The 22,172-nt window shown below is 55.2% G+C and overlaps 1 protein-coding gene and 2 long non-coding RNA genes across 4 annotated transcripts in view; 1 reads left to right on the top strand and 2 right to left on the bottom strand.

Moving 5' to 3' along the window:
* The window catches only part of MYO1C (myosin IC), a 36,576-nt gene extending 27,784 nt beyond the window's left edge, over positions 1 to 8,792 (bottom strand). The window contains exon 1 of one of the 2 annotated variants that reach the window (XM_039368256.1): positions 8,771 to 8,792. The gene's annotated coding sequence lies outside the window, so the exon portion shown is untranslated. Of the gene's footprint in view, positions 1 to 8,190; positions 8,320 to 8,770 lie in introns of those variants that run through there. The other variant, XM_039368255.1, reaches the window with a different exon arrangement.
* Positions 8,793 to 8,914: 122 nt separating this feature from the next.
* LOC120319421 lies at positions 8,915 to 13,522 on the top strand. The gene is made up of 3 exons (XR_005559757.1): positions 8,915 to 9,557; positions 12,239 to 12,389; positions 12,970 to 13,522. It is a non-coding gene; the product is annotated as an uncharacterized LOC120319421 (long non-coding RNA).
* A 5,092-nt stretch (positions 13,523 to 18,614) lies between these two features.
* Positions 18,615 to 21,564, bottom strand: LOC120319411. The gene is made up of 3 exons (XR_005559754.1): positions 20,271 to 21,564; positions 19,563 to 19,836; positions 18,615 to 19,100 (listed from the first exon to the last, which is right to left on the bottom strand). It is a non-coding gene; the product is annotated as an uncharacterized LOC120319411 (long non-coding RNA).
* Between the last annotated feature and the right edge of the window lie 608 nt (positions 21,565 to 22,172).

The raw sequence follows: 22,172 nt of genomic DNA, 5'->3' as shown, positions 1-22,172 counted from the left end.
AGGGGTGAGCTCCATTTGGGTTTCTTCTCCCCCCCCCAGGAGGCCTCTCAGGGAACACCTGACTCAAGCTGGTGCCTCAACCCCGAGCCCGGACCCAGAAGGCAAGAGTGGGCTGCAAAGAAGGAAGGGAAGCAGGGGGGTCTCTGGCAGCCCCCACTGGACCCAGAGAGGGGAAGCTGCACTTCATCATGAAGGAGCCCAGGGCAGTTTAGGAATCAGAGCCACCTGAAATAAACCATCAATAGCAAAACCCTCATCCTGACAACCAGGAGCCCTGTTTTTCCAAAGGGGCCCTAGAGGTCTTCAACTAAAGATAAGGATGGGTGCCCCTCTGGCATCCCCCAGGAAGGGGACTCCCAGCCGCTGTGGTCCTCTGGAGAAGGGAGAACATGCCCAAAAGGGGGGCAGCCAGAGCAACCCAGGGCCAGGGCTGCTGAAGGCAGATCCCCGACCCAACGGAAAGAGGGGTGTAACCAGGAGGGCCGGACCAGGGGTCAAATTCCCAAACAACAGAGAGAAGCCAAGAGGATGGTGGCCAGCTTCATGGGGAAGGGGGCTGCCAGGCCATCGGAGAGCTCACCCCAAGGGCTTGCTCCATGGACTTTGCCATGACTCTGGAAGCCCAAATGTGGGCTGGAAAACCTTCGTTGCTGCTCAGAGGAAGCCCTCTGAGGTTTCAGCCATTGCTTTGCACTTTAAACCTTGTCTTTTTCAATAAGCTGAACAATTCTATAAAACATGCCACAGACACAATATACAGCTGGATCAAGATAGACTACAGAAGAACAGCTGCCAGCGCGCACACACACACACTGCAACCTTACCCAAGGCCATTCCGCTTCTTTACAAATGACCCAGAGGCCGAATGGAAAGGCTGAGGAGACAACATGACCTCCGCAGACTTCAGCGTTGGGGCAAATCAAAGAGATTGGTGCTGATCAGGCGTAAGCTCCTCATTTGGGGACAATGCCCGGGGAATCTGCCTTGGGACCAGGGCCGAGAGGGGCACCCACTGCATGGGAACAGACCATGTGAGGCAGCAGCTAGCAAGGCCAAAACAATTAGGGGGGTGGAATCCAAACTGTGGTAAGTGCCCATTTCATGCTGGTTAGATGAAACCGCAAGAGCCAAATACAGTTCTGGGCACCACGTTTTAAAGGGGGGAACCAGAGAAACTGGCCTGGGTCCAGAGAAGAGCTCCCAGGGGGAGTGTTAGAGGGGGGCAGCTGGTCTGGCCTGCAGAAGAGAAGCCCTGGGGTCAGAAAGGGGACCAGGGAGCAGCAGGAGGACCAGCCAGGGGGAACTTGGGCCACCAGGAGGTGCGCCTGAACTCTGCCAGCCAAGTGGTTTGGTGACCGGGGAACATGAGCTGCCTCAGGCGACAGGCATTGTTGTTTCCAACAGTTGGTTTTAATCACACTGTCGATGGGCAGACACAGGAATTATTTAAATAAATAAATATAATTAAGAGAGAGGAGTCAGGCTGAATTTCAAACTGATGCAAGCTACTCCTCAGAGGATCAGTCTGCCTAAAACTGCGGTGAAGTTCCCCTCTGGATGGCCAGCTCCGGATTCTGTGGATTCCTTCCTGTACTGGACAGGGGTTGGACTAGATGACCTCCCGGGTCCTGCCCACTCATAGGGCCTAAGATTCCATAAGACAGCCGCTCCTCTGAGGCTCCCTGGCCAAGCCTGGAGGCCACCACCGCCTTCAGCAATGTTATTTGTGGCATGCCAGATGTGGCACAGCCAGCCACCGAGACCGGCCACATCTCAGCTGGCTGCACTAGAGCCTGCCTCCTTCCCGGCCCAGCCCAGCAGCCGGCTGACACTTTCCTTTTAAGGAGAAAAAATGTATTTGCAGGAAAAAACTCTGCGTGGCTGCAGTCCTTCCCCATGGAAGTGGTCCTCTAACAATCCACTCCAGGGAGAACTAGAGAAGCAGGATCCACAGCTGCCTGCCTCCCCAGAGATCAGATGAAAAGACTTATAGTCCTTAGGATCTCAAAGACAAGCGCTGGGGGGGGGGCAATGCAAAGAGATTAGCCAAGGGGATTTGCTGGCCCTCACACCCCTTAGTGTTGATGTATGGGGCTGTGCTGAGGGGCATGCCAATCTGAGCTGTTAGGAGGAGCTTCCTCAAGCCCCCCACCCCCGCCCTGGGCAGCCTCCATTCCTTTCCAGGGAGGGGCACAAGAAATCCCCAGAGAGACTCTGAGCTGCATTTTCCACTGGAGGAAACAGGATTTCCTCACCCAGCACAGTCCCAGGGAAGGTGCCAAGAAGAGGCCATGGCTGTATAAGGGCAGATCGGCAGAGGAGGGCACGGGGCTCCTCTTGGTGGGGGAGGGCAGGAGAGGGGCAGCAGAGTAAAGCAGCCTCACTGGCTGCGGACCCCGCCCAGCCACGGGAAGAAGCCGCCCAGGGCTCATCCAGCACACGGCCAGGTGGGCAGCCCAGACTGGAGCTCTGAAAAGGGGCACCTGCGTGCAGCAGGACGAGGGAGCTCTGGGACTAGAGTTCACCTCAGCCTCCTCCCCAAAGCCCCCAGCAAGCAGCCCACTCAAAAGCTGCCACGTTGGCCCTGTGGAGACTGGCAATCAGCCGCTGCCTCCAGGCACCCAAGGGCTTGTTTGTTCAGCACCAGCAGCCTTTTCCCAGCAAGAGAAAGGGGGCTGTCCACACCCAGACGCCAAATCTCCAGAGCGGAGAAGCCCAGGAGGCCCCGTCAGGCAACTCCCCCTCCCCCCCCCGCAGGAAAAGGCTCCCCAGGCAAAGGCAGCAGGTGACAAAGACGGGGGGGGGGAGTGGGCACCCTTGTGGCAGTGACAGGGGAAGCTGAGCTCCACCTGGCGTCTGCAGAGTTTCCCCCCCCACACACACACACAACAGGGAAGAGGGTTGCTACGGCTTCCCTGAAGGGACCTTTGTTCACCTTCCCAGTTCAGTCCTGGGACTCCCTGCAGGTTCCCGCCTCAGAAAGGGCAAGTGGGCGGGCCTGCGGGTCAAAGGGGAGCAGAGCTTAGCAAGGGCCGCTGCTGCTCCCTGCAACTCGTCTCCTTGATGCCCATCCTGGGACAAACCTGCCCTTTAAATGGCGGCTTCTGAGCATTTGCGCCATGCTACATTGTGCCTTCATACAAATGGGAACATCATGCCCCCCCATCAGAGAGATCTCCCACCCGCCTGACTGAAGACCTGGCTCAGTCCCTTGGCTTTGGGGGGGGGGGTGTTGATCGACTAACAGCAGCTTCCGGATCCCCCACCCTGTATGATCTGCTCCCTTCCGCCCATCTTTTACTTATAACCTTTTTATTGCAATTTTGTGATTTTACACAACACACACACACACACACACACACACACACACACACACACACGGAGTTTTATTTTGATCTTGTAAGCTGCCCAGAGTTGCCTCACATTGAGATGGGCGGCAAACAAATGTATTAAACAACAAATAATAAAATGAAATTAAATAAGTAAATAAGTAAAATAAAATAAAACTCGTCTCTGAAGGACTGCCAAATATAGAAAACGAGCAGAATGGTTCAAAATTACCTCAGAGAGCAGGACAAGAAATATGCATTGCCTTAAGCAGACTTTGCTTGGAGAAATGTTTCAGCCGCCACAGAAGGAGCTCTTGGCAGAGCAGCCGCCAGAGGCGCTGCAGACAATCCCCGGGCAGATAGATGGCAGGCTCCCCGGGTGAAACGGGGGAGGGGGGCACTGAGGGGACCGGCCGGAGTTTCCAGGGCCCTGCCGGCAGCCAGAGGCAGAGCAGCAACCTGAGAGCGCAAAACCCATCTCCACCGAACGCAGCCCTGCACAAAGACCGTGAACGAGCCACGGAACTACCCATCCTCTCTGCCAGAGGCAGGTCAACTGGTGGCACCCTGGAAACTGTGCCCGGCTCAAAGCCAAGACTGGCCTCTAGGCAGGCCCCCGCCCAGGAGGGCTGGCCCTGCCCGCTTCTTCCGCAGTCCCTGCTGGCCAAGCCTTCTCTCCTCATTCTGCCCAGCCAGAGATTTGCGAGTTTCGTTTAATGGCAATTCAAAGTACAGCAGCCTCTGAAAAAAAGGACTCTCTCTGGGGTTTGCAACCTTCCCCCATGGCTTCCGACAAGCAAAGTCAATGGGGGAAGCTAGTTTCAATAAAATCAAGTCTGGTCATGTGATGACTCATTTAGCCACCACATCGCTTAGTGACCAAAATTCCCCTCCCAACAGCACTCATAGCTCAAGGACTACCTGCACCTGCTGGAAGAGAAAGGGTGGTCTCTTCCAGTCAGACTCGGGCAGGTCAACCGGGAAACCCTCTTCTGGTGGCTTCCTTTCAGCCACTGCCCCCCCCCCATCCTTCTGTGGCCAGGCCCCCCTCTGAGCCTCACGGGCTCGTCAAGCAGTGGCCCTGGGGACCCAGCTTTGCCTTAGGAACAGCCACTTTAGCCCCCACTTCCCGATAGGCGACAACAGACAGAGGCGGCAGGGGAAGGGAGGGCGAGTCCTTCAGCCCGCCCTCCACCAGGGTTGGTGCCCGGCAGATCCCTTCGTCTCTGAGTGGCTCAGGCTGATTCTCTGCAGACAGCCGATCCTCTCTGCAGACAGAACCCACAGGCCCAAGCCGGCAGTGGGGGGGGGGAGGCGGAGGACACTGAGAATCCCCCAAATACATACCCAGTATGTATTTGTGAGCCAGGAGGGGGAGGCAGCTGCTGAAACGGCCAAGGCGATCACGGGAGGCATTACTGGGGGTGGACAAAGCCCCTCTATGTCCCTCACACTGGACAGCAAACGTCTAAAGGCGCCAGGCAGCAGAGGAAGCGGATGTCGCCCCAGAGGGCAGGACCAGACACAGCGGTTGGAAGGAAAGACGGTCTGAAGAGGTCAGGAAGGCCTCTCCAATAGACAAGGGAGACCCTCTGATGGACAGAGAGATTCCAGTTGGGGGGAGGTGGACTAGATATTCTCTGAAGTCCCTTCTGATTCACACTCAGGTCCGCAGGGGTGCCTCTGTGTGCCTCTGACTTGGAAGACTGGGCAGGGGCTGGCGGCTCAGGGCGACACGACCATGGGGACCAATCCCCTCCCCCACGGGACCCAGTGTTTCCTGACATCTCTGGGTAAAGCCATCCACTCCTGAGCCAGTGCTGCCCCCTGCTGCCAGAACACTTCAGAGGCAGAATAGGCTGGAGGCCCCACCCCCACAGCCCTGTCACTCACTGGGGCCGGCCCACTGCACATATCACCCGCCTGAAGGGTTTGCCAAACCATCACCTGCCCTGCCCACAAAGATGATTCACCGCCCGGATGAAAGTGCCAACCAGGGACGGCCTCTTCTGGCCTAAGCACAGGAACCGAGGGTGGGGGGGCTTCTTCCTTTCTGAGGGCCTCAAGGCTTCCACCCCCCCCCCACACTGATTTAGTTGAAGAACCTGCCAAACTCCCAGCCAGCCGCTTGTCACACACACACATACACACACGGGGGGGGGGGGGGAGAGCGCCATGCCATGGGCAGTTCATGCAGGGCAGTGGCCGGGGGATCCTCCCTGGCACAGCAAAGGCCTGGGCTGGGCGCAGGCAGAGAGAGCAGCTGCTGGGCGCCTCGGTAAATGGTGAGAGGCAGCAAAAACCTTCTGGCTGCCAGAGCAAATCCCGCCAGCCAGCCCAGCCCATGGAACGCATGGAATGCAGACGCCTCCTCTCCCCCTGCTGTGTGTGGAGGGGGGAGCCCTGAGTGCCGGCTGACATTAATCCCACTCTCCAGCCAGAGAGGGAGGGGCAGGGGGCCACCTGACTCAGGCCGCGGGGAGCAGAGCCCAGGTGCACAAGCCCTTGGGGGCAGAAGAGGGGCTGTCAGAGACCCTTGCCACCCGCCCTGTGGGGCACAATCCTCACACAGGTGCTGTTGCAGCCACCAAGGAGCAAGCACTGGGGGGGGCCCTGTCCGAGGGAGAAGGGCTGCTGCCAGGCTGAGCCAGAGCACGGGGTGGGGGGAGGGGACCTGAAGGACCTGCAGGGAAAGGGAGGGGGCCTTCCCAGGGCCAAAGGTTCAGGAGAGCCGCCTCCCCTCTCACTTGGTGGCTGCCCTGACTAGTCGTAGGGTCCCAGCTCTGGGTTCGTCCTCTGGAATGCTGATGCTGAACCCGCCTGAGCACACAACAGCCACACCCAGAAGCCCCAGCTCCTCCCCTTGCCCCACCCCAGAGCCCTGGCCAGGGTCAAATTCCAAGCAAGGCCCACCGGAGGAGGGCAGTCTTTTGCTCACCCCACACGTCCTAGGTTCCCTCGTAGGTGCAGGGCACCTTTCTCCCCAATCACCTCACCCTGGAGGGCCAGGAGCCCCACCAAAGCCGCCATTGGTCCTTTCAGCCAGAGATCCCATTTGTGGCGGCCTGAATCCATGGGGTGGGGGTCCCGGCAGAAGACACTGGGCTCATCCGGGGAGCAAGTCTGGAAACCATGTGGACTTCCTCCTCTCCATGGTCCTCCAGGGCTCCCTTCCCTCCACCTGAACTACTCAAGGGTGCTCGGAGAACAGGATAAGTAATTCTTCCCCACAGACAGCCTCAGCCCTTGCAAGCAAGAAACCACCAGCACACACACACACACACACACACACGCACACACGCGCGCGCACACACACACACACACACACACACACACACACACAGAGCCCCAGGCTGACCCTGGGATGAGAGACCACCAGGAAACCCCAGGAATTTGGGCTAGACTGGGAAGTTAGAGACACGCCCCAGGAAGTGGCAAAGGCTTCTTTTGCACTGCCACCCAAAACAGTCGGGGGGGGGGGAATGTGGTGGCCTGAATCTTTCTTGCTAGAGATTCAAAGAATGCCCCCCCCCCTTAAGTCATTCAGTCGGCTGGTGAGGACGCTCAATCCACCGAGAGGTCCGGCAGATGTAGTCCCTACTAGTCCACTTCTTTCTAACATTCAGGGCGAGATTCAGAGGGCTTAGAGACCCCCCCTCTAAAGAGTTCAGCCGGGGTCATCCAAATAGTCTGCGTCGAACTTCCCGGTGAGACCGCAGTGCTGGCCAAAGTCGCCAGCCAACGGGAGCCCCGGGGATCTGTTTTCAGCAGGGTTTCACAGGCGCCCTTAGGCTCCTCCAGGGACACTTTACGACCTTCCCACTCGAGCAGCCCACGCGTTTCCCGGCGCTCTCGCATCCTCCCTGCTTTGCTCCTCGAGAGAAGCCGAGCGCCTCTACCTGGCTAGCTCCGCTGCCCCGGCAGCAGCCCGAAGCCTATCAGCCTTGCCGGCAGCCCTCCGCCGGGAGACTCCGGGGGGCTTCCTGGGGCAGGTGGCGGGCCGCCGGGAGAGAGACCGCTGGCGAAGATGGGCCGGAGGTTCGGTCCGGCAGGGCCCGGCGTCTGCTCCCTCCCAGGCTGCCTCAAAACGGCGGAACGGCCAAATCCCCCAGTAGGGCAGCCGGCCAAGCGCCCGGGCCCGAACTGGGGACCCTGCAGCGCCCCCCACGCGAGAAAAAGCTCGGCAGGCCTGAACCACACCAGCCCCTCGGCAATCGCCGCCACCGGCCCACCGGCCCGCTCCAGGCGGGCGGCGCAGGGCAAGAAAGGCCGCCGCCTTGCTCGGCCGGGGATAGCAAACGATGGCCGAGCCGCCCGGCCCCTTCTGGCTCGCTCTCCCGGATGACCCGGAGAGCTGACGGGGCCGCGCCGCAGCTGCCAGCCCCTCCTCCGCGCTCGGGCCACCGGCAAGGCGCTCAGCGCCGCCACCCCCGCTCTGCTGGTCGGGCTGGCCCCGGACCCCGCTGCAGGACTCCCCCGGGCTCCGAGAGCAGCGGCCTCTGCAGGCCAGGCGGGAGGAGGAGCCCCGCCACGGGCGGCAGCAGAACGAGGCGCCGGGCGGGAGGGCTCCCCACGGCTTCCCCGGGACGGAGAGGCCGAGGCCACGCGAGCAGCCCAGCGGCCAAGGCGGAACCGGGCGGGCGCGCCTGAGGGAGAGACGGGCTCCGCTGGGGCAGGGCGGCGGCCGCACTCCTCTCGCCGCTCGCGGGCCAGCGGCTGGGGCCCGGCCTTTCCGCCGAGGCTCCGAGGGCGACGTCGCGCCGAGCGGCCAGCCAGACCGCCGCCGCGGCTGCTGCTGCACGTGGAGGGGCGGGGCGGCTGCCGTGCTCGGGGACGGCGCTTCGCCGCCGGCGCGGCCTACCTGATCCGGGAGGCGAGACGCGCGAGGTCCAGCTGCGCTCTGCCCGCCGCGCCCTTCTCTCTCGCCGGCCCGAGGCGCCCGCGGGGAGGTGGGCGCGCGGGGAGGTGGGCGGGCGGCGACAGCCGGGAGGCCATCCCAGCCGGGCGGAGCCACGGGCGGAGCGCGCAGGCGCGGCGGCTGGGCACGGCGTCTCCGAGGCCGCGGCTCCTCCCGCTGGAGAGTGGGCGCCGAGACGAGACCCCGGAGGCCGGGGGACGCTCACCGCCGCCGCCGCCGCGGTCCGGCCCCCGCGCGTGCTCTGCGCCTCCGGGAGCCGCAGGGCTCCCATCCTCGGCCTTGGCGAGCGCTGATCCCGGTGACTCCGCATTCAGCGGCGGGCGATGTGCCTTTCCGAGTCCCGCTGCAAGGGGGAATGCCAGCCGCCCTGCGGTTGGGCACCAGGAGCCAGGCTGATTTCCTGGAACCAGAAAACCTGAACGTGTGAACTCAGCCGCTGGCTGCTCGCTCGCCTGAATTAAACAGCGTTTCCCACCGTGCCTAAGGACTGTTGCGCTTGGAGGCAAGAAAAAGGCACGTTTACCTTCTCGCGGAGGGAAACCCCGCGACTGCACAACCGAACACCCAGTGCGCCAGGGGTTGTTCCAGGAAGTCAGCTGGCCAGAAGCCCCGGGAAGGCCTTGCCTTCTTTGCTCGTGAGCCGGGCACCTGACAGGGTGAGGCTGGGCCTGCTTCCCAGCGAGCCCAGGAGGGGAGAGGCCCAGGAGCAGGAGCCCAGAGTCTGCCGGCAAGGAGAAACACGGGTTGCCTGAGAGATACCAGAGAAAGGAGCAGCCCGGTTCCGTGTAGCTCCCCCCCTCCCCCGCCAGCTGACTTCAGAAGACACAACAGGCCATCCTGTCCTTGCCCTTTTCATTTCCACACTAGCTCCGCATTTGCAGGAGGGGCTGAGAACCCTTACAAAACCTCTCCGCATTCTTCTTCCGTTGCATAGCTTCCATCAGGGAGTGTTTGCACATATTTGACCTGAGCGCAGCAAATGCTTTTTGTTTAGAAAGCCATTCCGTAGCAATTAATGCATAAGATACACACAACTGCTTGCCCAGAGTTCATCCGATACTTGGCAGTTCTCCTCCAGTGCCACTTTTTATCTAACTTTATGCCCTCTGGTGCACAAGGCCAACTGTTGGTGGGTCCTGCAAGTAGCCTGTTTTCAACATACGAGCAGTCTCCTTACCTGCCCAGGGCCCGACTCTGCTAGCAATCGAAGCTAGAAGGAAGACTTGCAGGCTCTGCTCTTGGGGGCCCATCGGTTGCACACTCATTTTTTTTTTTTCCTAGCTCATAATGGTTCCTTCTGCCACAAGTAGGTGAGTCCTCCCTTTTTCCTTTCCTTTCCTTTCCTTTCCTTTCCCTTCCTTCCTTCCTTCCGGCTGCCTATCTTACCCTAATCCTAGGCTGTTCACAACAAAACCAATACAAACAACAGTAAAACAATCCTGTGCACAAAGCAGCATCTTCTCCATCAGTTCAACCACCACTGGCCCCTCCCAGCCCAAAGCCCATCTTCCTGGCCTTCCAAACCTCAGGAAGGCTGCTGCAAAGGGCCAGGGCAGCTAGGGAGAAGAAGGCCTGTTTCCAAAGTCCTACCAAAAGAGTAGAGTTTTCAGGAACCCAAAGTGGCCAGCTTGTTTAGCATCATGGCTCCGCTGGAGGACCTGGATTCTTGGAGCAGGGCTTTTCAACCTTTTCACCCATTGTACCACTTTTAGGATAAGGCAATATCCAAGTATCACCAAGGCTGCCCCCAATCAGCTGGAGTTGCGCGCTTTGATCCTGGGCTCTCAGTAGGACCCAGGCAGCGTGCAGTTCCAGCTGACTTTGCCACTGTGCCGCTGCCTGTGCTGCTGCCACTTCACCTCATCCACTTTTACACTTTTTTTTTACTTTTTTTTTTTCAACCCGTCCTACGCGAACCACCACAGGTGCTTGCGTACCACCGGTTGAAAAGCCCTGTAGAGTACTGGGAAGGTACAACTTAGATTGGTTACTTGAAAGGCCTTTTGTGGTAGGGAAATAATTGCATTAATTACTTCTTCACGGCAGCTTTTGTACTGAGGCATTCTGGACAGTGCGTCAGCCAGAAGGGTCTTTCCCCCCAGATTGTACTTTGGGGCAAAGTTAAAACAGCTGAAACATTGTGCCCATCAGACCTGTTTAGGAGATAATCTACATGGGGTCTTCAGTGCCTCTAGGTTTTTATGACCAGTCCATACCTCAAAATGCTCCCCTCTAAAAAGTGCCACCATGTGAGTAATGCCCATCTTGCTGCAAAAGCTCATTGTCGCACCTTTCTTTGAGGTGTAGCGCATGGTTGTAGTTCCCTTTGTCGTTCCTCTGTAGGAGCAGGGCACCTACAGCAACATCACTAGCATCAGCCTGGATGATTAATTGCTTTTCAGGGTCGGGGTATTTAAGGATTGGTTCCTCCGCAAATAGTCTTTTTAGCTGCTCGAACACCATGGTCCACTTCAAGGGTTGACCGGAACGAAGTCTCCCACCTCCTGTACCTGTTTTCAACAGTTCAGTGATTGGTAAAGCTATTGCAGCAAAGGAAGGAATGAACTACCCGTAAAAGTTTGCGAAACCCAAAAAGCTCTGCAGCTATTTGCGAGTTGTTTGCCCTTCCAATACAGCCTTAAGTTTGGCAGGGTCCATTTCCACCCCCTCACTGGAAATCTAGTACCCTAAATAGTTGAGGCAGGACTGGTGGAATTCACACTTAGACAATTTAGCGTAAAGGTTTGCCTTTAAGAGCCTCTTGAGCACCTCCCGGACCAACTTCACATGCTCCTCCACGGTTTCTGTGTAAATGAGGATGTCACAAGGTAGACTAACACCCCCTTGTAAAGATGATCATGCAGCACCTGATTGATCAGCTGCATAAATACGGCGGGGGCCTAGAACGACAAAAATGGCTGCAGCCAGGTTCATTGTAGAGTTGACAGAAAAGCTGCATCACCACATTCAGTCAAAGAATATGCAGGGTTTGGGGGTTGTTCCTTGGGGATCCTCCTGTCCAACTCCTGGCTAGGGCTGGAACCCAGCCTTTCCCAAAACCTCTTCAGTGAAGGCAGCCAGTTGCAGCACTCGGGAGCTCTGAGTCTCAGAAAAGTGCTTCCTCTCTGTGTACGTGGCTGACCTGGCATTGGCGTTAGCTTGGCACCTAACAGAATAACAGAGTTGGAAGGGACCTTGCAGTTCTTCCATCTATTGCTTCTTGTTCTGCCTTTGGGAGCTTTGGAGAATAAGTGGACCTTCTCTTCTTTGTGGCAGCCCCTCAAATATTGGAACAGTGCTATCATGTCACCCCTAGTCCTTCTGTTCATTAAACTAGACAAACCCAATTCCAGCAACCGTTCTTCATATGTTTTAGCCTCCAGTCCCCTAATCATCTTTGTTGCTCTTCTCTGCAGTCTTTCCAGAGTCTCAACATATTTCTTACATCGTGGTGACCAGAACTGGATGCAGCATTCCAAGTGTGGCCTTACCGAGGCCTTGTAAAGTTATACTAATACTTCATGTGACCTCAATTCTGTCCCTTTGTCAATGCAGCCTAGGACTACGTTGGCTTTTTTGGTGGTTGCAGCACATGGCTGGCTCAAACTTAAGCAATTGTCCACTAGGCCTCCTAGATCCCTCTTCCAGTTACTGCTGTTGAGCCCGGTACCAACTGTTCTATACCTGCCCATTTGGCTTTCTTGTCTAGGTACACGACAATACTAAGTGTATCTTATAAGCACCCAGACGTCCTTTTCTTGAGTCTGTTAGCTGTTTGCACCTCTCATTTTCTGCTTATTACTCCAGCTTGGGAAGGTCATGCTGATGCTGCTCTGAAAGCTATTTCCTCTCCTACTATCCTTCTGGCTTCTGCCAATTTTACAGCACTTTCTTCTACGCACTTGTCATTTACAAAGGTATTGAATAACATGTGCTTAGACAGGCAGTTTGCAGTGCATCATTCAACACTCTCTTGGGTTTTCATGCCCAGCCTTTGACAAACACACCCTGGATGCTCTTGTCCAACCAGCCCTGTGTTGGATGCCTCTGATGGTAGCTTAAGTCCAGCCCGCATTTTGCCACCTTCTCTGCTGGGATCACGTGGAGAGGTCCTCCTACAGGTTGCTCTACAGTAAGTCCTGGTACGTAGCAGCATCCCCTGCATTTCTCTGGTTAACTCAATGGGGGCTTCTCGGGAGTTTGCATTGTTTTGGTATAAACTTGTTCCTGATTAAGACCTCCTGGCTCCTGCCAAGCAATTCATTCTTTTCTAGCTGTTCACTAAAGTCTCCTTGATAACATGTTCCATTGTTTGGCTTGGTAACAATAGGGCACTATTCCTGGCAGAATCTGGCCAGCAGAGCAGGAGAGAAAGAAACACAATTACTTTCTGAAATTTGGAGAGTAGGCTTCTGTTTTAGAGCCGTATTCTACTTGCAGCCACATTCTGATTGAATTCCTGTATTGACTAGCTCATAGGATCATATAGCAGTTTGATCCATTCATGAATGAGCATTTATGGAATATTGAATATAATAAATAACAGATTCATTACCAAGAATAAATGAATTAAAACCCCAGTATCTGCAATTAAAAGGCCTCTTTAAAAGCTTCCGATGCTGCTAAATATTTTCCAGTTATTCCTGAACCAGATATGAGTCACCTGAACAAATGATGACTATTTTCTGGATATAGAAAGATCAAGCTCTCATTACTTTCTAGGTTTCGTGTCCCCAGAGGAGGAGATGGCCGCTTTTGTAACTGAAGCTTTTCTAGTGAAGTTTGAAACAAGACCTTTATTCCTGAGCAAACCTAGGCCGGAAGATGCCCCGTGGGAGCGACGGGGACCATGCAGACAAAGCAGGACCAGCGGAGCGTTCCTCTGAACCGCATGTTCCCCGAATGGGGAGGGGGCGCACTCAATAATGCTACGGGAGGCAAGGGGTTGCCCTGGGCCCGGGGAACCCTGTTTTCCTCAGCCTCATCTTGCTTCCTGTTCATTCTCTGCCTGGGAAACTGTGTGGAGCAACTCCCCCACTCACCTCCCGGGCAAAGTCCTTGGGTCTTGGCCCCACAGATCTTTGGATGCCCTGGGGGGGGGGGGTTAAGACCTCTTTGCAAATGCAAAACCCCTTCTCCCCCCACCTCCCACTTGCTGATGCTGTTTGATTAAAGCATAGGGGACACTTTGTTCCTTCTTTCCACGGTGGGTGCTCAGAAACTTTGTGGCGATGAAAGAACTGACAGTTGCGGCTGGTAGAAGCAAAGAAGCCGGGAAGCCTGGTTGCAAAGCAAAGATTTGTTCTTAGAAAAGGGAGCCCTGGCAGGAGCCCAAAGGGCGGCCGGGAGATGTGGGGGGAAACGCAGTGTTGACTTTCCTGGTCTTTATGGGCCACCCCTGAATCCAAGCTGAGCAGCAGTCCAGGATGGGAGGTTAACCATCGGCTCCTGCGGGGGAGGGGGCTGTGGCCGAGGCGGAAGGAAGCGGGGCCGGGCAGAGCTGCAAAACCTGGGTGGGGGCAGGGGGGACAGAGGGACGGTCCTGCATTGCACCCACGGGCCCCACTGACCAGGAGCCCTGAGGCGGCAGCAATCACGATCCTTGTTGGGGCAAGACCTGCGCTGGTCCTTTGGTGCTTCTTCGTTTCTGGCGGTCACTTGACTTCCCAGGGTCCTCTGGCAGGTCCTGCAGTTGGCACTGTCCCATGGAAAATTGGGTCTTACTCATTTGGGCACAATGTCCTTTTGAATCCAGCCTCGTTATCCAGCAGCTCCAGGAAAAGGGGACACGAAGGACACGCATTCGGCCCCGTTAAAAGCTGCAGAAAGGAAAGTCCGCCCTTGCTGTTCTCCTGACCCTTGCTGGAGAAAGGGCCTTTCGGGCAGCGTTTTGGGCCTGGGGCGGATTGCTGCATTTCTAGGTCAAGGCACCACCATTCACACAACTCGGGCCAAGTTCCCACCGAGGTCCACCTCCCGGCGCTTCTCCTTCTTTTGCGAAAGATTTCAAGGAGCTTTCGGTGTGCCATTTGCAGCTCACAGAAGGAGATTTAAGAGATTTAGGTGTAAAATTGAATGGGCATTGGTGCGCTTCTTTTTTCAAAACAGCTTAAGAAACTCTCTTGTTCTTGGAGTCCTGGAGCTTGTGAAGATGAGCTCCTCATTTAATCTCTCTATAAAAATGTGTTAACCAGAAAGGGCCTAGTACAGTGGTTCTCAACCTGTGGGTCGGGACCCCATTTGGGGTCAAATGACCATTTCACGGGGGTCGCCAAACCATGCTGTCCGCCATTTTTTTCCCTTTTCCCTAGCTGTCCTACTCCCTCTTATTGGTGGCCACACCCACTTGGGGATCACCACAACATGGGGAACTGTATTATGGGGTCACGGCATTAGAAAGGTTGAGAATCACTGGCCTAGTAGGAAATGCAGCTTCTTGAAGATAAGATCAATGAAAACATACAAGCGTTTTAACAACAGGACAAGAAAATCTTAATCGGCTTTCCACCACATAAGCACGGAATACTCCTAAACTATTTATTTATTTATTTATTTATTAATAAAATTTATATGCCGCCCAATCCCTAGGGACTCAGGGCGGCGTACAAAATTAAAACAATAAATATAACAATAAAATGAGTGCATTCATACAACATGTCCCAATCGTGTCCCGGCCCCCCCGGGGACATCAACCCCAGGCCTGCCGGAACAGGAGAGTTTTAATGGCTTTCTTGAAGGCTGGCAAGGTGGGAGTAGTTCGAATCTCGGGGGGGGGTTGATTCCACCACGTCGGAGCCACCACAGAAAAGGCCCTTCCCCAACGGCCCGCCAGCCGACATTGTCTGGCCAACGGGATCTGAAGGAGGCCCAATCTGTGGGACCTCACCGGTCTCTGGGAACTGTGCGGCAGTATGGGGTCCTGTAAGTAACCTGGTCCTAAGCCATGAAGGGCTTTAAAGGTGATAACCCTTGAATTGCATCTGGAGACCCACAGGAAGCCAGTGCAGCTCGCGGAGGATAGGTGACACGCTCGCGGCTGCATTCTGAACCAACTGCAGTCTCCGAACGCTCTTCAAGGGTAGCCCCATGTAGAGCGCATTACAGTAATCCAGTCTTGAGGTGACAAGTGCATGAGTAACCATGAGTAGAGCCTCCCGGACCAAATAAGGCCGCAACTGGTGCACCAGGCGAACCTGGGCAAAGGTCCCCCTGGCCACAGCCAATAGATGTTGTTCCAAATTTAGCTGTGAGTCCAGGAGGACACCCAAGTTGCGTGCCTGCACTGAGGGAGGTAAGTTTACCCACCCACCCACCCACCCCCCCCGACCAATGATGGACCATCAGGATGACCCTTGGGGGGGGGGCAAGACCCAAAGCCACTCGGTCTTGTCAGGGTTGAGTCTAAGCCTGTTCACCCCCATCCAGACCCTCACATCTTCCAGGCACCGGCACATCACGTCGACTGCTAGAAGAAATAAGATTTAATTTTTAAAACTTTAATCAAGGAAAGTGATGCCTTAAGACCACGGAGTCTGTTTGGAGCGTTTTGTAATTACAAGTTGAAAGACTGAAGCTTGAGCAGGTAACCCTGTTCGTTCTGGACAAGTGGCTGTCCAGCCCCTTCTTAAAAACCTCCACCGCTTTGGGAGGCTGGGCTGGGCTGTCCGGAGGGGTTGGACTTTTTTCTTTTGCGGGATGACAAAAACAAAGAGTGAATTAGTCAGCTGTTCTTTCTCCCTGATGCCTGTCACCTCCTTGCCATCTCCTCCCATTACTGGAATAATAAAAAAAGTAGCTTGAAAGCATAAAAACTCAGTAACATTTCAGGGCAGAGCAGGGGGAGAACGAGACAAGGCAGAGAGCTGCCTTGTGTGCTGCAGCTGTCCAAATATTTACCCCAGAGATAAGCATTCCAAAAATACCAGTAGTTTATTTTTGCTTGCAAGAGTGTTGGGGCTTTTTACATTTGTGTACTGATGGTGACAGAGCTGATGAAAGTGACCAGGATGCAAAGCTCTCAAAATGGGTGACCTATCACTGTCGTGTCGCCTAGGCTGATGCCACCAGTCCCCGACTTACATTGATGGCCATCTAAGGATGGATGTAGGGCATCCATATCTAATTATGACTTGACTCAGAAAATAACATGAACTACAGTATATACAGTGGGGCAAAAAAGTATTTAGTCAGCCACCAATTGTGCAAGTTCTCCCACTTAAAAAGATGAGAGAGGCCTGTAATTGTCATCATAGGTAGACCTCAACTATGAGAGACAAAATGAGAAAACAAATCCAGACAATCACATTGTCTGATTTGGAAAGAATTTATTTGCAAATTATGGTGGAAAATAAGTACGTGGTCAATATCAAAAGTTCATCTCAATACTTTGTTATATATCCTTTGTTGGCAATGACAGAGGTCAAACATTTTTTGTAAGTCTTCACAAGGTTGGCACACACTGCTGCTGGTATGTTGGCCCATTCCTCCATGCAGATCTCTAAAGCAGTGATGTTTTGGGGCTGTCGTTGGGCAACACGGACTTTCAACTCCCTCCAAAGGTTTTCTATGGGGTTGAGATCTGGAGACTGGCTAGGCCACTCCAGGACCTTGAAATGCTTCTTACAAAGCCACTCCTTTGTTGCCCGGGCAGTGTGTTTGGGATCATTGTCATGCTGAAAGACCCAGCCACGTTTCATCTTCAATGCCCTTGCTGATGGAAGGAGGTTTGCACTCAAAATCTCATGATACATGGCCCCATTCATTCTTTCCTGTACACGGATCAGTCGTCCTGGTCCCTTTGCAGAGAAACAGCCCCAAAGCATGATGTTGCCACCCTCATGCTTCACAGTAAGTATGGTGTTCTTTGGATGCAGCATTCTCTCTCCTCCAAACACGACGAGTTGTGTTTCTACCAAACAGTTCTACTTTGGTTTCATCTGACCACATGACATTCTCCCAATCCTCTTCTGGATCATCCAAATGCTCTCTAGCAAACTTCAGATGGGCCCGGGTATGTACTGGCTTAAGCAGGGGGACACGTCTGGCACTGCAGGATCTGAGTCCCTGGAGGCATAATGTGTTACTGATGGTTACCTTTTTACGTTGGTCCCAGCTCTCTGCAGGTCATTCACCGTGTGGTTCTGGGATTTTTGCTCACCATTCTTGTGATCATGTTGACCCCACGGGGTGAGATCTTGCGTGAAACCCCAGATCGAGGGAGATTATCAGTGGTCTTGTATGCCTTCCATTTTCTAATTATTGCTCCCACAGTTGATTTCTTCACACCAAGCTGCTTGCCTATTGCAGATTCAGTCTTCCCAGCCTGGTGCAGGTCTACAATTTTGTTTCTGGTGTCCTTCGACAGCTCTTTGGTCTTCACCATAGTGGAGTTTGGAGTGTGACTGTTTGAGGTTGTGGACAGGTGTCTTTTATACTGATAACAAGTTCAAACAGCTGCCATTAATACAGGTAATGAGTGGAAGACAGAGGAGCCTCTTAAAGAAGAAGTTACAGGTCTGTGAGAGCCAGAAATCTTGCTTGTTTGTAGGTGATCAAATACTTATTTTCCACCATAATTTGCAAATAAATTCTTTCCAAATCAGACAATGCGATTGTCTGGATTTGTTTTCTCATTTTGTCTCTCATAGTTGAGGTCTACCTATGTTGACAATTACAGGCCTCTCTCATCTTTTTAAGTGGGAGAACTTGCACAATTGGTGGCTGACTAAATACTTTTTTGCCTCACTGTAAAAGGCCTTTGCAGCGTCTTATGACAGATACACACATTATTGATCAGAAAGCTAAATTTCAGACTTGAATTATTTTCCCCTCCCCATGGAAATTTGTGGATCTCCTGAAATTCATCAGCTGCTGCTGCTGGAGAAGCACTGCTCTAACCAGGCCAGGAAGCGAACGTGGTCGCCCTTCAGCTGACACTACAATGTATAAAGTTGACCATTATTAAATCCAAAGTTGCCAGCTTCTGCCGGTGTCATTTCCCAGCTCAGCACTGGAATGTTTTGCAAAGTAGGACAGGTGAGTGTCCATCCCATGTGGGGGGTGGGGGGGCAGTGAAAAGGGCTGAATTTGACATCTTGTTCTCTTCTACGCATTGTCTTTATTGAGCCGGGCCTTTCTTAGTCTTCCTGTGTTGAAGGCTTTATGCTGGGTTGTGAGCTGCCCAGAATTGTCCTGGAGTTGGGTGGTGCCTACACAGAATGAATTATTGTTGTTATTTCCGCTTATCATCTGTGCATGCCTCTATCATCTCTGCCTTGTCTCTACTGGTTTTATGCAAATCCCAAAGGAGCATCAATGTTCCTGTGAAAAGGCCAACCTCCCTCTCCCGCCCCCCCCCCGTATGGATTTCCATTGCTGATCTTTTCCACCCTCTGGTGGCTTCCTCCCCTGTCTTCCTGAAGGGGCGTCTTGCCTTCCCTGGGAATTCGGCCAGGCTCCGTGCAGAAGCTGGCGTGGCCAGTTCCTGGGTGTCAGTGAACCTGTGGGAGGAACCTTTGGCCTGTGCTCTCGGGAGGACCCGGTTCCCTCTGGGTCTCTGCTGCAGGACCGTCAGGTCAGGATAAGGGAGATCCGGCTCTTCGGCCATCAGCCACCAGGGTGTCTCCGCTTATCCTTTTCCCTCAGAGGAAAACACAACTCAGGTCACAGGAAACTCTGATGACAGAAACAATGGCTCTTATCAGGGCCTAAATTTAGGGCCCGGAATATCTTGGAAACTTTTCCTGTTTACCTGGCATTGCGCTGGGAAAGGCAGGGCTGCCCTGGGCTGCTTATTCCGAAGAGGGTCAAGCTTCTCTGGCTGGAAAGGCCCAGCTCAGCTTCTGCCTGCTGCCCTGGCAGGAAAAAGACGCCCATTGGCTGCAGCAAGAAATCTTGCACATCGAAGAGACCCTCCAGAGCTGCCAGTGGAGCTTCAGCTGGCTGCCTCCTTGGGGGGGGGGCACCCCTTTCCACTTGGAGAACTTGGGAGGGAAACACCTTGGAAGGGCCAGAGAGTGAAAGGCTTGTATGCCAGGGAGGGAGGGAAGAAGGGAGGAAGAGGAGAGGAGAGGGAGGGAGGGAGGGAGGGAATGAAGGAAGGAAAGGGGAAGGAGGAAAGAAGGGAGAGAAGGGAGGGAAGAAGGAATGAAGGAAGGGGAGGGAGGGAGGGAAGGAAGGAGGGAATGAAGAAAAGGGAGGGAGGGAGGAAGGAGGGAGAGGAAAGGAGTGAAGGAATGAAGGAAAGGGAGGGAGGGAGAGAAGGAAGAAAGGAGAGGAAGGGAGGGAGGGAGGGAGGGAGGAAATAAGAGACTCACCTCCCGGTGGCAGAAGAAGCCCTTCTCTCAGCACCATTACGAACAGCTCTATTCCACTGACATGAATTCTGGCATGTCCTGTCTTGCACCGGTGGTCTCACCCCCCCTGCCAGAGAACACACAGGTGGCAGGGGGAAAAAACGCTCTGTGGCAGAGAACATCTGCAACTCAGGGCTGAACTGAAGGGGTTCCTCGTGTTCTTGGTTGTTGCCTTGCAGATGTTTCGTTAACAGGCTGGGCAAGGAGGACATGACCTACTTTCTCGGTGAAACACCTGCATGAAAATAAGAGAACAGCAAGAACCCAACAAAAGGTACTAAAGCTACTGGGGGCCATAAAACCCTGCATGTTCTAAAGAAGGCAAAACTGTTCTCAAAGTCTTGGGTCGGGGTCTCCACTGATGCCAACTGGAAGATCTGAAAGAGGGGAAGGGAAGCTTCACATGGCATTTTGTGGCCCTGTGAATTTGAAGGGCCCGAGGACTCCAAGCTCCTGCTTGGGTAGCAGCTACTAAAGCACTTTGGGCCTTCTCTGCTTGAAGACATCTAGGGAGCTTATTGATCCTGAGGAAAGACAGGGATCCTGGGTGATCCTGGGTGATGTGAGCTCTGCTTCCGGTGGGCTGTATCCCAGTAGGAAGAGAACCCCCGCAGTTCTTACTCGGGAAGCCAACCTCTGATCCGGCCGCACAGGACAACTGTCACCTACCCTCCAGTCTTGAAGATTGGCAAGAAGCTTCCCTGGAGCTGCTTTCGTCAGTGCTCAGACTTGCTCACTCCCTCTCCTCGGCGCCTCAGGGTGGGACTGGCACCCCTGGATCCCCTTGGAGGGGTCTGTCTGGTGGCCCCAGAACTTCCTGAGTGGCTGGTACCTGCCGGGTGGGAGGGGGCAGACGTGGTGCTCTCGGACTGTCCCCTTAGGGCGCCCCCCCCAGGACTCCCCCCACGCCTCCCTCGTTGGTCCCCTCCCCATGCAGCTGTCGGGGGTCCTCCGGTTGCAGGCCCTGCCCTCTTCGGGGGAAAGAGGGCCGGAGGAGACTCTTGGGGCAGCTGGGATTCCGTGGAGCTCCTCCGGAGCCAGGGGGGAGAAGGTAGAGACCGGCAGTTCTTGGGCGGGGGGGGGAGTGGACAATTTCAGAGCGTCGGAATGGAAAGCGGGCTAAACCCGGATCGAAACCGCAGCTGCTGCATCCGGAGGGCTGGGTTTGTCGTCGGGTTCGAGATTTGAGCCAAGGGCACTGGCGGCCTTCGCGGACGGAGAGCGACCAGCCGGGTGGGGCAGGGACCGGGCGACCTTTCTCCTCCTCCTCCGCCCCCTCCCGGCGCGCGCCTTCGGGGGCCTGCCTCTCTCGGCCTGGGCCAAGCCGGGCGGCGCGCGCTCGCTCTGGCCGAAACCCCGAGAGCGGGAGCGGTCAAGGCCGCCCGGGCGGCCCCCCCCGTCACCCGCGGAAGCACTGGAGGGCGCGGGGGGGCTCCTGCTCCCTGCGGCCGGGTGACTGGCCCCGGTCCAAGCGTGGGGAAAGATGCCCCCGCCCCCTCCCACCGTCTTTTAGGTGAAAATGAGCCCATAACGGCAACATCTGCCGCAAGCTTGAAAAGGCCACGGGCAGGAGGCGTCCGGAGACAGGCTGGGCTGGGAGAAAGAAACTGGCCTTAAAGGTTCCGGGGGGGGGGGGAATCCACGACGCGCAGCCCAGGTCCCCCCCCTCCTCCAGGCGCCCTCTGCCCTCTCTAGCTTTGGAATCTCTGCTTCGCTTTCAGGCCGCATTTTACCAACCCGCGGCGTCCGACGGAAATATCCTTATAACAAACAGTATGAAATAACTATGGCTGTTACCAAATAACAACTACCCCGAGATGGGCGGCAAACAAACATCCCGCCCCAAATCCTGAATTCAGGTAGTCTGTGAAGTTCGGCCCGAACTTAGCATCGTCTCCGCTGCTAATCCGGTCAGATGTTTTCAATGACGGCGAATGACCAGCAAGAGGAGGACAGTCGCGCCCTGCTGCGCCCCCGCCCCCCCCTTTCACAAACGGAGGGCGCGACACAAGCCCCGCCCCCGCCCCCGCCCCCGCCCCCGCCCCGCCCCAGGGAGCTGGTGGAAAGCTTCACAGATTTGCTAAACCGCTCGAGCCAAAGAGGATTTTCAGCCGCGCGAAGACCCGACCAGCCGAAATGCTGAGCAAAGCTTGCTTAATCGGTACCAAACCAGAGAAAAGCGCTCCTCAAGGGGAGAAATCAAAGTTACAAGATTAGTCGTCCCTTTAACGGCAGCACCGTTGGAGGAACTTCCCAGACGGAGGAGGAGGAGCAGGAGGAGGATGGGGGCTCTCGGCCCAGGGCCTCTAGGGGACTAATCGCCCTCCCCCCCCGGGAGCAATGCTTTGCAGGCCTTATTCCTATGGTTCCCAGTGAACATACATGTTCTGTCATGCTCCTGGCGTACATGGCTACAGCTCCACCGCTTTCTGCAGAAAGGGAATGTCTGATTCTGAAGAACTCTTCAGGGCATAGATGGCTCTAGGGAAGTCTTCCTTGCCTCCCAGCTAGGCGCAAGAGGAATGGTTGAGAGCATGGGGGGAGGGGCTTGTCATTTGGACAAGGGAGGGG

The sequence above is a fragment of the Crotalus tigris genome, unplaced genomic scaffold (assembly GCF_016545835.1).
Source record: "Crotalus tigris isolate CLP2741 ecotype Arizona unplaced genomic scaffold, ASM1654583v1 scf7180000020724.653033, whole genome shotgun sequence".
Taxonomy (NCBI): Eukaryota; Metazoa; Chordata; class Lepidosauria; order Squamata; family Viperidae; genus Crotalus; species Crotalus tigris.
Note: the sequence above shows the minus strand (reverse complement) of the source record. Positions and strands in the feature narration are given on the sequence as shown.